The sequence below is a fragment of the Babylonia areolata genome, chromosome 28 (assembly GCF_041734735.1).
Source record: "Babylonia areolata isolate BAREFJ2019XMU chromosome 28, ASM4173473v1, whole genome shotgun sequence".
Lineage (NCBI taxonomy): Eukaryota > Metazoa > Mollusca > Gastropoda > Neogastropoda > Buccinidae > Babylonia > Babylonia areolata.
Window position 1 is genome coordinate 24,894,780 of NC_134903.1, and position 15,970 is coordinate 24,910,749.

General features: G+C 47.2%; 2 protein-coding genes across 2 annotated transcripts in view; one reads left to right on the forward strand and one right to left on the reverse strand.

Annotated features, from left to right (window-relative positions):
* The window catches only part of LOC143301947 (uncharacterized), a 70,161-nt gene that overhangs the window by 44,982 nt on the left and 9,209 nt on the right, over positions 1–15,970 (reverse strand). The gene's annotated exons all lie outside the window — the stretch shown is intronic.
* LOC143301948 (uncharacterized) overlaps positions 1–15,970 on the forward strand; it is a 53,206-nt gene that overhangs the window by 18,250 nt on the left and 18,986 nt on the right. The gene's annotated exons all lie outside the window — the stretch shown is intronic.

Consider the following 15,970-nt stretch of genomic DNA (forward strand, 5'->3'; position numbering starts at 1 on the left):
AGACACACACACACATACACACACACACACACACACACTGACAAGACAAGACAAACAAACAAAGAGAAAGCCAGACAGAAAGACATAGCGAGCAGACACTGCATCTTTTCGTGATGTATGTACAGACATGGACACCCTTCTGCCCCCTCCTCCTCCTACACACACACACACACACACACACACACACACACACGTATGTGTGTATCAGCGCGTGCACAGATAAAATGTGAGACAGCAGACAACACAAGACAGGTACACATATCTCCTCCTCTCTCTGCCTCCTGCATGAAAGCTGGTGTGGGGAGAGATGGAGAGAGAAAGGGGGAGGGATAGGAGGGGGGCGAGAAAAGGGGGGGGGGAGAGAATGGGGAGTGTGTGAGAGAGAGAGTGGGAGGGAGACATAGAGAGATAGAGGGGAGAGAGAGAGAGTGGGGAGAGAGAGGGGGGGTGAGAGAAAAGAGAGATAGAGAGTGCGGGGGTGGAGAGAGAAAGAGAGACAACGATGGAGAGAAAGAATGGGGAGCGACAGAAAGAGAAAGAATGAGAGGGAGAGAGAGAGAGAGAAAGGGATAGAGTGGAGAGGGTGGGGAGCGAGAGAGAGAGAGAGGGTCGGGGGGAGGGAGAGGAAAAGGGGGGAGAGAGAAAGGGGAGGGAGAGATGGAGAGAGAGTGAGGGGAGGGAAGGAGAGGTGACAAAAAGCGAGGAAGAGAGAGGATCACACACACACACACACACACACACACACACACACACATTACATTTTTACACACACAGATTACGTTTTGATAAAATACAGATAACAACAGACAAGTAAATTCTTCAAGGCTTCCAGTTTCTTCACACCAAGACATACACTGACTACACAGAAAATGTATCTGATATATTTGTGATTGCAGATTGTCCAAATTCTGTCAACACATCAGGTATCAGTGATGAAATGATGTACTGAGTATGGCACCCATGTGGTTTAAAACAACAACAATTTAATGTGGTTCGCGCGCGCGCGCGTGTGTGTGTGTGTGTGTGGAGGCGTGTGTCTGTGTGTGTGTGGGAGGGGGGCGGTGGCGGGGAGTGTATTCATGAGTGTGCATGTGCGTGCGTGCGTGTGTGTTTTGTGTGCGAGTGGGGGGGGGGGGGGGGCGAGGGGGGGCGGAAGGCGAAGGGGTGGGGGTGGGGGGCGGGAGGGGGGCATAGACATAGACAGACACAGACATACATACATTCCATTCCATTCATTCTCCTGCCCGGGATGGGCGTAGAGGAGACATGAGGGACGATTCCGTAGTCAGACGACGCCATCCGGTTCTATCTTCTGCCTGTCGTATCAGCGTAGCGCTATCCATATTGGTCCATTCCCTGATGTTGTCCATCCAGCATTTGGCTTGCCTCCCTCTTCGCCTACCACCCTCTAGCGTTCCCTGTAGAACTGTCTTTTGCAGTGAATTGTGGCGTGTCACATGCCCGAACCATGACAGCTTCCTCCTTTTGACCACTGCTAAGAGTGGTTCCAGTGGACCCGCTAGCATGGTTATTTGGCTCTTGACAAAGTCATTGGTCTTTCTGTCCTTCCATGAGATTCCAAGCAATCGTCTGAAGCATTTTGTCTCAAACGTCTGGACTTTCCTAGTAGTCTCTGCTGTTAAAGTCCAACTTTCACATCCATACAGCAGTATGGATAGCACCAGGGATCGGTACAGTTTGATCTTTGTTGGAAAGCTGATCTCTCTGCTCTTCCAAATCTTGCTGAGCTTAGCCATTGCTGATGTTGCGATCGCTATCCTAATCTTTATTTCAGTTGTTGAGCGACCGTCGTTTGTGAGGGTGGAGCCGAGATATTTGAAAGCATCCACTTCTTCAAGTTGTTGTCCGTTCATGAAGATTTGAGCTTGGGTGTTGGTTGAGCTGTTTACCAACACTTTGCTTTCCTCGGTGCTCACTTCCATTCCGTATGCACCTGCTCTTCCTTCTAGTCTCTTTGTGAGGTCTTGTAGTTCTTTGTTGCTGCCTCCTAGTAGATCTATGTCATCTGCGAATCTCAAGTTGTTGATGATTCTTCCTCCTATGGAGATGGTAGAGTGGAAGTCTTGGAGGGTTTCGCGCATGATGTTTTCTAGGAAAAGGTTGAATAGTACTGGGGAGAGCAGGCAACCCTGACGGACACCGACTGTGGTCTTAAAGTATATTCCGATTTGGTTGTTGAGGAGGACTGCGCTGCTGGATGTCTTGTACAGCGCCTGAATGACTTGGGTAAGACCCTCCTCGAAGCCAAACAGGTACTCAGACATACATACATACATACATACATACAGACAGACAGACAGAGACAGAGACAGGATGACAAGCGAAGAAAGAGAACACCAGACGCTGACTCCACTGGATCTTTCTTCAACATGACACGTGTACTGTGACATGGGGACAACACAACAGAGACTCCACTGGATCTCTCTTCAACATGACACGTGTACTGTGACCTGAGGACTCACCGAACCGTGAAGGTGATGACACAGCTGGCTGATTTCATGGGTCACTAAGCCGGCCCTGTTTTAAGTCACGTGTCATCAGTCATGGCTGATTGCAATCACAGGTAAGGAAAAGGTAGAAAAAAACAACAGGTGTGTTTTACGTGGCGAAGGTGTGTAGACAGACAGATAAGGGAAGAGGGGACAAGGGAGGAGGGAGGAGGGAGGGGGGAGGGGTGGACGAATAGCATTCTCTTCCACACACACCCCATACGCTAAACTGACCCCTCCACCAAACTCCTCCCCTCCTATCTCTACCCTCCCTGTTGATCCACCCCTATCTAATCCCCCATATTGACACCCTGTGTACTGTACCACCCTGTGCTGTACCCACCCTGTGTGCTGTACCCACACTGTGTGCTGTACCCACCCTGTGTGCTGTACCCACCCTGTGTGCTATACCCACCCTGTGTGCTGTACCCACCCTGTGCTATACCCACCCTGTGTGTTGTACCCACCCTGTGTGCTATACCCACCCTGTGTGCTGTACCCACCCTGTGTGCTGTACCCACCCTGTGCTGTACCCACCCTGTGTGCTGTACCCACCCTGTGTGCTGTACCCACCCTGTGCTATACCCACCCTGTGTGCTGTACCCACCCTGTGTGTTGTACCCACCCTGTGTGCTGTACCCACCCTGTGCTGTACCCACCCTGTGCTGTACCCACCCTGTGTGCTGTACCCACCCTGAGCTATACCCACCCTGTGTGCTGTACCCACCCTGTGTGCTGTACCCACACACCTTCCCTGGTTTTATGTGATCCGAAAAGAATACCCAACTATACCGTACACACACACACACACACACACACACACACACACACACGCACACACAAGGACACGCGCCCAAATACACACATATATTCAGAAAGAAAGAGAGGAGAGAGAGAGAGAGGGGTGGAGATAAGAGAGAGGGACGGAGGGTGAGAGAGAGAGAGAGAGAGGATAAGAGGGAGAGATCCAGCCCTCATCAAACGTCTCTCAACGCCAGAGGCCTAACAGCGCCCAGCCATCACCCTGATCAATATTGATCCACACCCACCCAGCCGTGACACCACACTGCTTTTCCCTTGGGCCTCTTGAAGGTTGGAACACCCCCAATTCACGGGTCAGTGATTACAGTCTGTTTAGAATACCTCCAGTTTACGAGCCAGTGACTACAGTCTATTTAGAGCACCTCAAAGTCATTCGAAAAGAGCACAAGGTCACGGATGTGTGATTACAGTCTGTTTGGAACCCTGTCAGGTCACAGGTCAGTGATTACAGTCTGTTTAGAACACTGTCAGGTCACGGGTCAGTGATTACAGTCTGTTTAGAACACCATCAAGTCATAAGAACACCACAAGGTCACGGGTCAGTGATTACAGTCTGTTTAGAACACTGTCAGGTCACGGGTGAGTGATTACAGTCTGTTTAGAACACTGTCAGGTCACGGGCCAGTGATTACAGTCTGTTTAGAACACTGTCAGGTCACGGGCCAGTGATTACAGTCTGTTTAGAACACCACCAAGTCATAAGAACACCACAAGGTCAGGGGTCAGTGATTACAGTCTGTTTAGAACACCACCAAGTCATAAGAACACCACAATGTCACGGGTCAGTGATTACAGTCTGTTTGGAACACCGCTCAGCCTCCTTCTGCCGCCAACACAGCCAGCAATAGAAACCAAGGGGCCGGGAGATGTCACAGACATTAATGTAGTCAGCGGTTGGCGGGGTGGGGGGTGGGCAATGAAGAGGAATGGTTGTCACACTGATCGTGTACGGATATCCAGACAAGTCATAATGACAGTCTGACATATTGTATATCTAGATGGCTGGACAAATGGATGGGCCACACAGACGCACGCACGCACACACACACACACACACGCACGCACACATGCACAAACACACACACATTCACACAGACACACAGAACTTTGCACTTAAACCTTTTACAGCCACTTTATTTAAACGTGATCTTTTGAAGAAAAAAAATACATCACAAATTAATAAAAGCAAGATAGATGGACAGACAAATATAGACAGACAGACAGACTGATATATATATATATATATATATATATATATATATATATATATATATATATATATACACATAGGGGTGTGGATAGGAATACAGACAGATACACAGACAGATAGATAGATAGATGCACAGATACATAGAAACTTGAAGCTCCAACCTTTGTTGACCATAACAGTGTGTGAAAAAACACATGAAAATATCAACAGAATTAAACACGAATATAAAACGAGAGACAGACAGAGAGAGAGAGAGAGAGAGAGACAGACAGACAGACAGACAGACAGACAGAGACAGAGAGACTGAGAGACAGAGAGAGACAGAGAGAGAGAGAGAGAGAAGAAGAAGAAGAAGAAAACGAGAAAAGCTACGATAACACTGATCAACGATGATGATGAAAACATCGGACACAGCAACAACAGATTGACTGAATTCGCTGAACAACGCCCAGCTCTCAACCTCACAGATCAGTCATGGACATGGTTGAACCCCCTCCCCCACTCCCACTCTTCCCATCCCCCAAACAGTTCTCTTCACAGCCTTCTCCCCCCCTCCCCCCCTTCCCACAGAACAGGTGGGATAAGAAAAAAAAAAAAAGAAAGAAAAAAAAAATTGAAGTCTGACCATGGACCACGTCTCCATGGCAACAAGAACTTGTGGCCGTGCATGTGTGATGTGTGAGGGGCGTTAATCTGGAACTTCAAAGACATGGGGCAAGGGCAATGACTGCTACCTGCTTCCGGTAGGATGAACGGGGAAAGGTGTGGCAGCAACTCCGCTGAGTGTCGGGTGGGGACGATAATGTGGGTGGGTACCTACACCAAGTCTGTCCTGGGAGCTTTTCGTTGATCATTTCCTGGATCAGTTTGTTTGTTTGGGGTGTTTCCAATAACAACAACAATAACAACAACAAAAACAACAACAATAATAATAACAATAATAATAATGATGATGATGATAATAATTCTAATCTTCTTGGTGTTTGTTTCCCTTTTCTTCTTCGTAATTCTTGTTGTTTTTCAGACTGCTGTTTCCAATCTATCTCTTTTTATTGTTCTTTCTTTCTTTCGATTTTTGAATGTTTTTTTTATCATTGGACAGAACAGTGATAAAAAAAAGGTCTCACAAAAAAAAAGAAGAAAAAACATATTCTGAAGTTGCGCTGAGGGGGAATCCTGGAAAAGAAGAAGGAGGATGAGAAGAAGGAGGAGGATGAAAAGAAGAAGGAGGAGGATAAGGAGAAGGAGGAGGAGAAGGAAGAAGAAGAAAAGGAGGAGGAAGAAGAAGAAGAAGGAGGAGGAGAAGGACGAGGAAGAAGAAGGAGGAAGAGGAGAAGGACGAGGAAGAAGAAGAAGGAGGAGGAAGAGGGGGAGGAGGAAGAAGAAGGAGGAGGAGGAGAAGGACGGGGAAGAAGAAGGAGGAGGAGGAAGAGGAGGAGGAAGAGGAAGAAGAAGGAGGAGAAGGAGGAGGAGGAGAAAGAAGAAAAGAAGTAGGAGACCAAGGCAGACGTGGAGATGAAGCACGGGGGACAAGCTGAAGGCAGCTGGATGGAGATGGACCCCTGAGCTGAAAGAGGACAACCCAGAACCCTGTCCTCTGGAGCAATGCTTTGTGGCCGTGTGACCCTTTAGGAGTTCCAAGGAGTGAGTTAAGAATGTTCATACAAATAACACTCAGAAGCCGATGAAAAAGCCAAAACTCATGCCACATCTGCATCACTGCAAAGCAGCAAAACGACGATAAAGAAGAGTTTCAATTTCTTTGCCCTTAAGAGATTGATTTCCATAATAAAGCAGTAGAACAGTTATCGACAGTGAAGAAGGGTTTTAAGGGTTTCACGGAATAACTAATTCACCAGCACGATATAAAGTAGCTGCAAAGGTCATGTTGTAAGAACTCTCTCTCTCTCTCTCTCTCTCTCTCACACACACACACACACACACACACACACCAAAGCCCCGGGGACTGAGCGCCGAAAGGTCACAGCCATGATTGCACAGCAGCCGGGGCATCTTGTGCACCTGAGTACAGCACGTGCAACGCCCAGCCACACTGATACACGGCAGGCATCTGTTCTCCGTGCATTGAACAAACGTCTGGAGGTTTCGCCTGAAGGACCAGAGAGGCTGCTACCTAAGCCCAGGATGTCCTGGGGTGGGAAGCATGAGCAGACTTTGCAGCGCCAGGTTTGCTTATCAATAAGAATATTCCTTAACTCCATGGTAAATTCCATGTACCTGGGAACATTCTTACCTCTAAACAAACTTAACGCTGCTGCATACATCGCCTTATGCATTCCGGCGCTGGACAGCAGTGAATAGACTAGAATAACATAAAATAGAACAGAAGAGAATAGAATAGAATATGTCTTTATTACCAAGTGTACCAGGGTCACTAGGAATACTGGGGGGGGGGGGGGGGATGGTACATTAAAAGGTACAAACATAAATCGAAAATCATACACGATCAAAACGAGGAAGGGGTGACAGGGTGGGTACTGGGATAGGTGGGGGGTAGTAGGAGGGATGGGGGTGGGGGTGGGGTCATCCACCAGTTGTTCCCCCTGTGTGGCTCCCAGTACGTTCCACAGGAGCCACTGTGGGACGATAAGGAAAACCCGTGATGTGCCAGGCATGCTGGCTGACACTGAGAAAGGTGATGGCCGTGAGGTATGCAGGGCCGCACGTGCACGAACTGTCCAGTTGGAAGGGAACATAGTGTGCACAGAACGGGACAGCAGCAGGTTGCTGTATGTATGTCACAGCGACATGATGGTCACTGGCCGGGTAACATTCCTGCCTGGACATGACACATATGCTGTGTTCTCTGAAGTGAAACCGTTGGCCCCCAGTGTGTGTGTGTGTGTGTGTGTGTGTGTGTGTGTGATAGAGAGAGACAGAGTGTGTGTGTGTGTGTGTGTGTGTGTGTGTGTGTGATAGAGAGAGAGAGTGTGTGTGTGTGTGACAGAGAGAGAGAGAGACAGAGATAGAGAGAGTGTGTGTGTGTGACTGAGAGAGAGAGAGTGAGAAAGAGAGAGAGTGTTTGTGTGTGTGCGTGATAGAGAGAGAGAGAGAGTGTGTGTGTGTGTGTGATAGAGAGAGAGATAGAGAGAGAGAGAGAGAATGTGTGTGTGTGTGTGTTATTGCCAGTAGCTGATAGCATCATGATTTAGACGTGCACAATGGTTCACAGCAGACAGAAACACACACACACACACACACACACACACACACACACACACTTACACAGAGAGATACAGAAATGGAAAGTGAAATAGATGGGTGGATGGACATGTAGACTGATAGATATAAGGATCGATAGAAAGATATTTATGTAGATAGACAGATATACAGATAAAAAGAGACATGCTGACAAAACAAATTCTGTACACTCCTCTTGAAGAAAAAGAAAAAAAAAAAGAAGAAAAAAAAAAAGAGGGGGTGTGCGCAGTTAGTCCCGATAACCCAACTGGCATCTAACAGGAGCACCTAACCTCCCACCTTCCTGCTCCTCCAAGTTCCCCTCTCCCCCACCCCCACCCTTTGAGAGGCCGGGTGATAACTGAAGCAGAGAGATCAGAGAACCTCTGATATGGAAGGGGAGGGGGGGGGCAGTGATATGGGAGGGGGGTGATGGTGTGTGTGTGTGGGGGGGGGGGGGGAGTGAAAAAGAGGGAGTGAGAAGGGCATCTGGTTGCCATGACGCCACGAGGCCCGGCGCCGCCCCTCTTCTCCCCCCCCCCCCCTGCACGTGCCTTCCGGCGTGCACCCCCCCCACACCCACACTCCCCCACCCCCCTACCGTGGCACGTGTCACGTCACGTGTCAGTGTCTTACCTTTCCTCCTCCCTCCACCCCCCCACTTCCTTCCGACAAACGGTCCCCACACCCACACACCACCACCTGAGCCCGCCCCCCGCCATCTCCTTGGACCCAGTGGGGTCAATGACGTCATGAAGGGGAGGCAGAGGTTAGTTTGGTGAAGAACAGTACAGCATTGCCCCCCCCACCCCCTCCAACCCCCACCCCACCACCTTACTGCCCCCTTTACTAATCTCAAGTCGTAGAAGCATTCCTCAGTTCCTGACATTATTTATATGTTCATTTATTCATTTATTTATTTATCAGTCTGTTTATCTATTTCATTTTCTTCTTCTTCTTCTTCGTTCATGGGCTGCAACTCCCACGTTCACTCGAATCCATGCACACGAGTGGGCTTTTGTTTTACGTGTATAGCCGTTTTTACCCCGCCATGTTGGCAGCCATACTCCGTTTTCGGGGGTATTCATTTATTCGTTTGTTTATTTATTTATTCATTCATTTATTTATTTATCAATTCATTAATCTGTTTATTTGTTTGTTTGTTTATCTATTTATTTAATGTCATCATTGTTGTCTTTGCATTATGTCAGTGGTCAGATGTGTGTTCTTGCGCGGGCGCACAATTCTGTAAAATCTGTTTGGATGCTTATTCTACTTTGCTGATTTAAAAAGAAAAAACAACAACCAAACCCTAGTCCGTTCTGTGCTGTTAAGCTTCAATGCCTTTACTACACCATAACTCAGATTCGTTTTATACCTTTACAGCACCATAACTCAGATTCGTTTTATACCTTTACAGCACCATAACTCGGACTCATTCAATACCTTTACTACCGACCATGACTCAGATTCACTCAATACCTTTACTTCGCCACAACTCAGATTCATTCAATACCTTTACTTCACCATGACTCAGATTCACTCAATACCTTTACTGTACCACAACCCAGATTCATGCAATATCTTTACTACACCATAACTCAGATTCATTCAATACCTTTACTACCGACCATGACTCAGATTCATTCAATATCTTTATATGCACCACAACTCAGATTCATTCAATACCTTTACTGTACCACAACCCAGATTCATGCAATATCTTTACTACACCACAACTCAGATTCATTCAATACCTTTACAACACCACACCTCAGATTCATTCAATATCTTTATATGCACCGTAACTCAGATTCATTTAGTACCTTTACTACACCACATAACTTCATACCTTTACCATAACTCACATTTATTCGATACCTTTACTACTATATCATTTCTCTGATTCTTCAAGTACTTTTACTGCACCCTAAGTCAGATTCAGTCTTCGTTAGTGACTAAGCCTTCCTGTCACCAGTCACCAAACTCTCTCCTCTTCTTCCTTTCACACACACACACACACACACACATGCACGCATGCACACAGACAGACAGACACACTCACACACACACACACTCACATACAGACACAGACACAGACACAGACACACACACACACGATTTGTATTTCAGCAAAGAGAAGCGGAAAAATCGATGCGCTGACTTCAAAATAACAAATGGTGACATGATTTATATGTCTAACTCCTTCTGTTCCTTGTATATAGTGTGCACGTGCCTTGTCAATAATGTATACTCCTGCTCTCTCCCTGTCTTTCTCTCTCTCTCTGTCTCTGTCTCTCTCTGTGTCTCTCTCTGTCTCTGTCTCTCTCTCTAGGGGGGTGGTGCGAGCATGCCTACGGGTATGCGTGTATGAATGTGTGCGAGCTCAGAAACAGGCAGACAGACAGAGTACGACACACAGAGAGACAAACACGCACGTGCACACACACACACACACACACACACACAGACATTGACACAAACACAGACAGACACACAGACACACACAACACAACCAGACTGATATACACAGTTCGCACCCCCTCCTCCGACACCCCCCTATTCCCCCAGAAAGCCAGGCATCGCCTGCACGTGACAAAGGTAAAGGTCACAGTGCCCGTTGCATCACAACATGACACGGCATCACGTCACAAACCTCCACCGGTTGTGTGCACACAAACCATCGGCACGTCAGTCTGTGCGTGTGCGCGCGCGCGCGTGTGTGTTTGTGTGTGTGTATGTGTGTGTGTGTGTCATGGCTGCCATCGAGTCTCACACAGTCAGACAGTGTCGATTGCTGGGCAAACAGTGAGGGGTGGGAGTGTGTGTGTGTGTGTGTGTGTGTGTGTGTGTGTCTGTGTGTGTGTGTGTGTGTGTGTGTGTGTGTGTGTGTTGTGTGTGTGAGTGTGTGTGTGTGTGTGGGGGGGGGGGGGGGGGGCGGGGGGGGGGCGCGTGTTTGTGCGTATGTGTGTGTGTATGTGCGTGTGTGTGCGTGCGTGCGTGTATGCCTGTCTGTCTATCTGTGCGCGCATGAAGGCAGGTAGGCAAAGAGAAACGGGTGGGAGGGGAGGGGGTGGTGAGGGAATGGGGGTGGGGGGTTGTTGTTAAGGCTCTTGCGAGAATACGGTTGTTTCTCTATGAGCTTCCCTTATAGGCAGCCACAGTCCATCTTCAGGAGATTTGCCACGGCAAGAAGATGTAGACTGTTACGGCGCAATATCACCAGAGCTGAAGACAATTCTCACACAACACTGTTTCACAACTGGAAGCTTCTGTAGAAGTCAATACATGAGTTCCTTGTTTTCAGCTGTGTGCGTGCGTGTGACTGACTCAGTGGTGTGAAAGCACTTTGATTTGTCTCTGCATAAGATTTAGCGCTATATGAATATTAAATATTATTATCATTAGCCTTATTATCATTACCATCATTATTACTATCATTATCATTATTATTATTATCATAAGCTCGTGTCAAACAATGGAGAGAGACAGAGACAGACAGACAGACAGAGAAAGAGAGGCCGGAGGAAAGGAAGGGAGAGGGATGGAAAGAGAAAGTGAGAGAGAGAGAGAGAGAGAGAGAGAAAGAGAGGCAGAGACACACAGAGAGAGCGCCAGACAGACAGACTGACAGACACTGAGAAAGAGAGAGAAGAACATAGACATACATAAGAAGAAAAAACAAGTCCTTCACTTCTACCCAGGGAACAAAAACCAGCATTTCACAAGGACACAAATCCTGCTGTGACAAACAACATTGATATCAACAACAACACGGTTCGTTCAAAAGAAACACAACCATAAAACTCTCAACCCGAAAGGTTAAAGAGAGAGAGAGAGAGAGAGAGAGAGAGAGAGAGAGAGAGAGAGAGAGAGAGAGAGGAGAAATAACTCTTTCTGGCATTTTCACGCAATCGCTGGCATCAAGTGGACGCGCGGTTCGCTCCCTTGCGGGCTGGCGTGAGACAGACAGACATGGAAGAGAAACACCAGGCAGCCGGCATGGCAATGCTGGGCCCAGACTGATCCTCACCACACCAACAGACCGACACAACACAGCGGCAGCCTAACCACAGATGTCTGTGATGATGAAACCCCCCTGTACTGCCCAGCCAGCTCTACTAAGCATCCAGGACTGGAGCCGGCAAAGGGTATCGTATGAACCGTGGTGCACACCACACCACACCACACCGCGGGTATTGTGCCGTCATGCAAGCTTCGCTTGGTGGGGGTGGGGATGGAGAGGGTGAGGAGGGGGGTCGGGGTGTAGGGAAGCATAAGAGAACGAGCGAGTGGGAGAGAGAGAGAGAGGGAACTCCAGTGAGACAGAGAGAGAGACAGACAGAGAGAGAAACAGACAGGCACACACACACACACATACATACATACACACACAGACAGGGAGAGAGAGACAGAGAGAGAAACAGACAGGCAGACACACACACACACACACATACACACTGGGAGAGACAGACAGAGAGAGAAAAAGACATGGAGAGAGAGACAGACAGACAGAGACAGACAGGGAGAGAGAGAGGGGGGGGGGAGATGTATATTATATATCTGTGTGTGTGTGTGTGTGTGTGTGTGTGTGTGTGTGTGTGTGTGTGTGTGTGTGTGTGTGTACTATTATGGTAAAAATATGCATTACGTCTGATTAATGATGGGAATACAAGATTTTAGAAAAAAAAAGGGAAAAAAAGTAAAACGCGAAAATTACGATTGTCTTTATGCTTAGAGTGCAAAGTATTCAATTTCCCCAGTAAATCAGTTCAACAAACTTAGCTACGTTCAATTTCAAGGAACACTTGTGCACACCACCCCTGGTCGATCGATCAACTATGATATATATGATTTTATATGGCCTGTATGGGTTGCCAGAGCAGTGCAGTGCAGGCACAGACATAGGAAACGAACGGTGCACCCACCCTTAACCAAGGCATGTGTAACTGAAAAGACCATCATAACAGGAGGAACTAACTTCGGATAGATCGAACGAAGGCAGAGACCACGTTGTAATACTGACAGCCTTGAGGACCTGCAGACTGTGTGTGTATCTGGGTCTGTCAGCTCTAGGCATTCCCTCAGCTCATTAGTGGATCTGTCTGTCTGTCTGTCCAGCCCTCTGCATTCCCTCAGCTCATTAGCGGATCTGTCTGTCTGTCTGTCTGTTCAGCCCTCTGCATTCCCTCAGCTCATTAGTGGATCTGTCTGTCTGTCTGTCTGTTCAGCCCTCTGCATTCCCTCGGCTCATTAGTGGATCTGTCTGTCTGTCTGTCTGTCTGTTCAGCCCTCTGCATTCCCTCGGCTCATTAGTGGATCTGTCTGTCTGTCTGCCCAGCCCTCCGTATTCCCTTGGCTCATTAGTGGATCTGTCTGTCTGTCCAGCCCTCCGCATTCTCTCGGCTTATTAGTGGATCTATCTGTCTGTCTGTCTGTCTGTCCAGCCCTCCGCATTCCGTCAGCTCATTAGTGGATCTGTCTATCTGTCTGTCCAGCCCTCCGCATTCTCTCGGCTTATTAGTGGATCTGTCTGTCTGTCTGTCTGTCTGTCCAGCCCTCCGCATTCCCTCAGCTTATTAGTGGATCTGTCTGTCTGTCTGTCTGTCGAGCCCTCCGCATTCTCTCGGCTTATTAGTGGATCTGTCTGTCTGTCCAGCCCTCCGCATTCCCTCGGCTCATTAGTGGATCTGTCTGTCTGTCTGTCTGTCTGTCCAGCCCTCCGCATTCCCTCGGCTCATTAGTGGATCTGTCTGTCTGTCTGTCTGTCCAGCCCTCCGCATTCCCTCGGCTCATTAGTGGATCTGTCTGTCTGTCTGCCTGCCCAGCCCTCCGTATTCCCTCAGTTCATTAGTGGATCTGTCTGTCTGTCTGTCTGTCCAGCCCTCTGCATTCTCTCGGCTTATTAGTGGATCTGTCTGTCTGTCTGTCCAGCCCTCCGCATTCCCTCGGCTCATTAGTGGATCTGTCTGTCTGTCTGTTTCTCCAGCCCTCCGCATTCCCTCGGCTCATTAGTGGATCTGGTTGTCTGTCTGCCTGCCCAGCCCTCCGCATTCCCTCGGCTCATTAGTGGATCTGGTTGTCTGTCTGTCCCCCAAGGGTTGGAAGCTACAGCCACTACATGACAATCCCAGCCTTGGCCCAGGCTCCAGTGCTTGTTAGTGTCCGTCGTTAGAGACAAACTCTGCATGTTTTCTTTTTTTTTCTTCTTATTTTGTGTAGTGTCTTTCATCATTATTTAGAGAGAGTTCTGTTATACAAACAAGGTTGTTGTTTGTGAGAGCTTCTGTTTGTCTTTGTATTTTCAGTTCAGTATGGTCGTAAGTGTTTGTATTGATAGCGAGTTTAATTTGTTCGTCAGTTGCTCTTTCAGTCAGAATTTAACATATAATACATAAAAGTGAACCTGATATCTGATTATTTTTTCAAAGCCTTAAAATATTCATGTCAGAATAACCGATGGTGGTGCGACTCGGAGTTCATAATCACAGTGTGATAAAAATCGTACATAAATTCCTGAAACACAAGATTCTATCACACGTTCAATTAATCGTTCATGTGATTTTTTTTTCTGGACATTCACACATACTACAACTAAAAACTCACATTCTGAAAATCATAGTGCGCCCAGTGTCATAGTTACATCATTGTGTTTTGTGTTCCTGAGAGTTCAAAAGTGATCCAATGCCAAAAATAAGCACACCAACTTTACCAATCAGTTATGAGGTTACTGTTTGGCCTTCAACATGTTTTTTTTTAATATTAATTTTTTTTTTTTTTTTTATCTGAGATTCAATAAGAAGAGATGTATAATAAAACAATGAATTGTGTACCTAGAGTTATCCTATCCACACCCAAACACACACACTCACAAACACACACAAACAACCGCACAGAACAACACGGCATGATGTGCACGTGAAAGCCAAACAGCAGCACACCTATCTACCCTTCATGATAAGCTGGCCACATGGCTGTGTCCCCACCCAGCCCTCGACAATCCCTCGGCCCATTGGCTGTGTTATCTGTGTGTCCCTGGAGGCAGGCTGCAGACTGCCTCATTACTGACATCACCTCCCTGTACTGTACTGTCTGCCCTCTGCGGCCTCCATGGTCACACGTCATTAAGGTCTTTGTACGCTTTGTTGTCTGCTGTCTTGTCTGTTGTCTGAACATCGTCAGAGATCTCTGTACACCTTGTCTGCTTTCTTTGTCTTTCTTGTGATGAAGTCTCAACATCGTCAGAGATCTTTGTACACTCTGAAGTCTTTTGTCTTTTCTTTGTTGAGGTCATCGTCAGAGATCTTTGTACGCTTTGTTGTCTGGTATCTGGTCTTTGTTTTCTGAACATCGTCAGAGATATTTGTTCACTTTGTTGTCTGCTGTCTTGTCTCTGTTGTGATGGTCTGAATGTCGTCAGATATCTTTGTACACTTTGTTGTGTGGTGTCTTGTCTTTGTCTGTTGTGATGAAGTATGAAAGTCGCCAGAGATCTTCGTTCACTTTGTTGTCTGCTGTCTTGACTCTGTTGTGATGGTCTGAATGTTGTCAGTGTTGTGATGGTCTGAATGTCGTCAGGTATCTTTGTTCACTTTGTTGTCTGCTGTCTTATCTCTGTTGTGATGGTCTGAATGTCGTCAGTGTTGTGGTGGTCTGAATGTCGTCAGTGTTGTGATAGTCTGAATGTTGTCAGTGTTGCGATGGTCTGAATGTCGTCAGATATCTTTGTTCACTTTGTTGTCTGCTGTCTTATCTCTGTTGTGATGGTCTGAATGTCGTCAGTGTTGTGGTGGTCTGAATGTCGTCAGTGTTGTGATAGTCTGAATGTTGTCAGTGTTGTGATGGTCTGAATGTCGTCAGTGTTGTGGTGGTCTGAATGTCGTCAGATATCTTTGTTCACTTTGGTGTCTGCTGTCTTATCTCTGTTGTGATGGTCTGAATGTCGTCAGTGTTGTGGTGGTCTGAATGTCGTCAGATATCTTTGTTCACTTTGTTGTCTGCTGTCTTATCTCTGTTGTGATGATCTGAATGTTGTCAGTGTTGTGATGGTCTGAATGTCGTCAGGTATCATTGTTCACTTTGTTGTCTGCTGTCTTATCTCTGTTGTGATGGTCTGAATGTCGTCAGTGTTGTGATGGTCTGAATGTTGTCAGTGTTGTGATGGTCTGAATGTCGTCAGGTATCATTGTTCACTTTGTTGTCTGCTGTCTTATCTCTGTTGTGATGG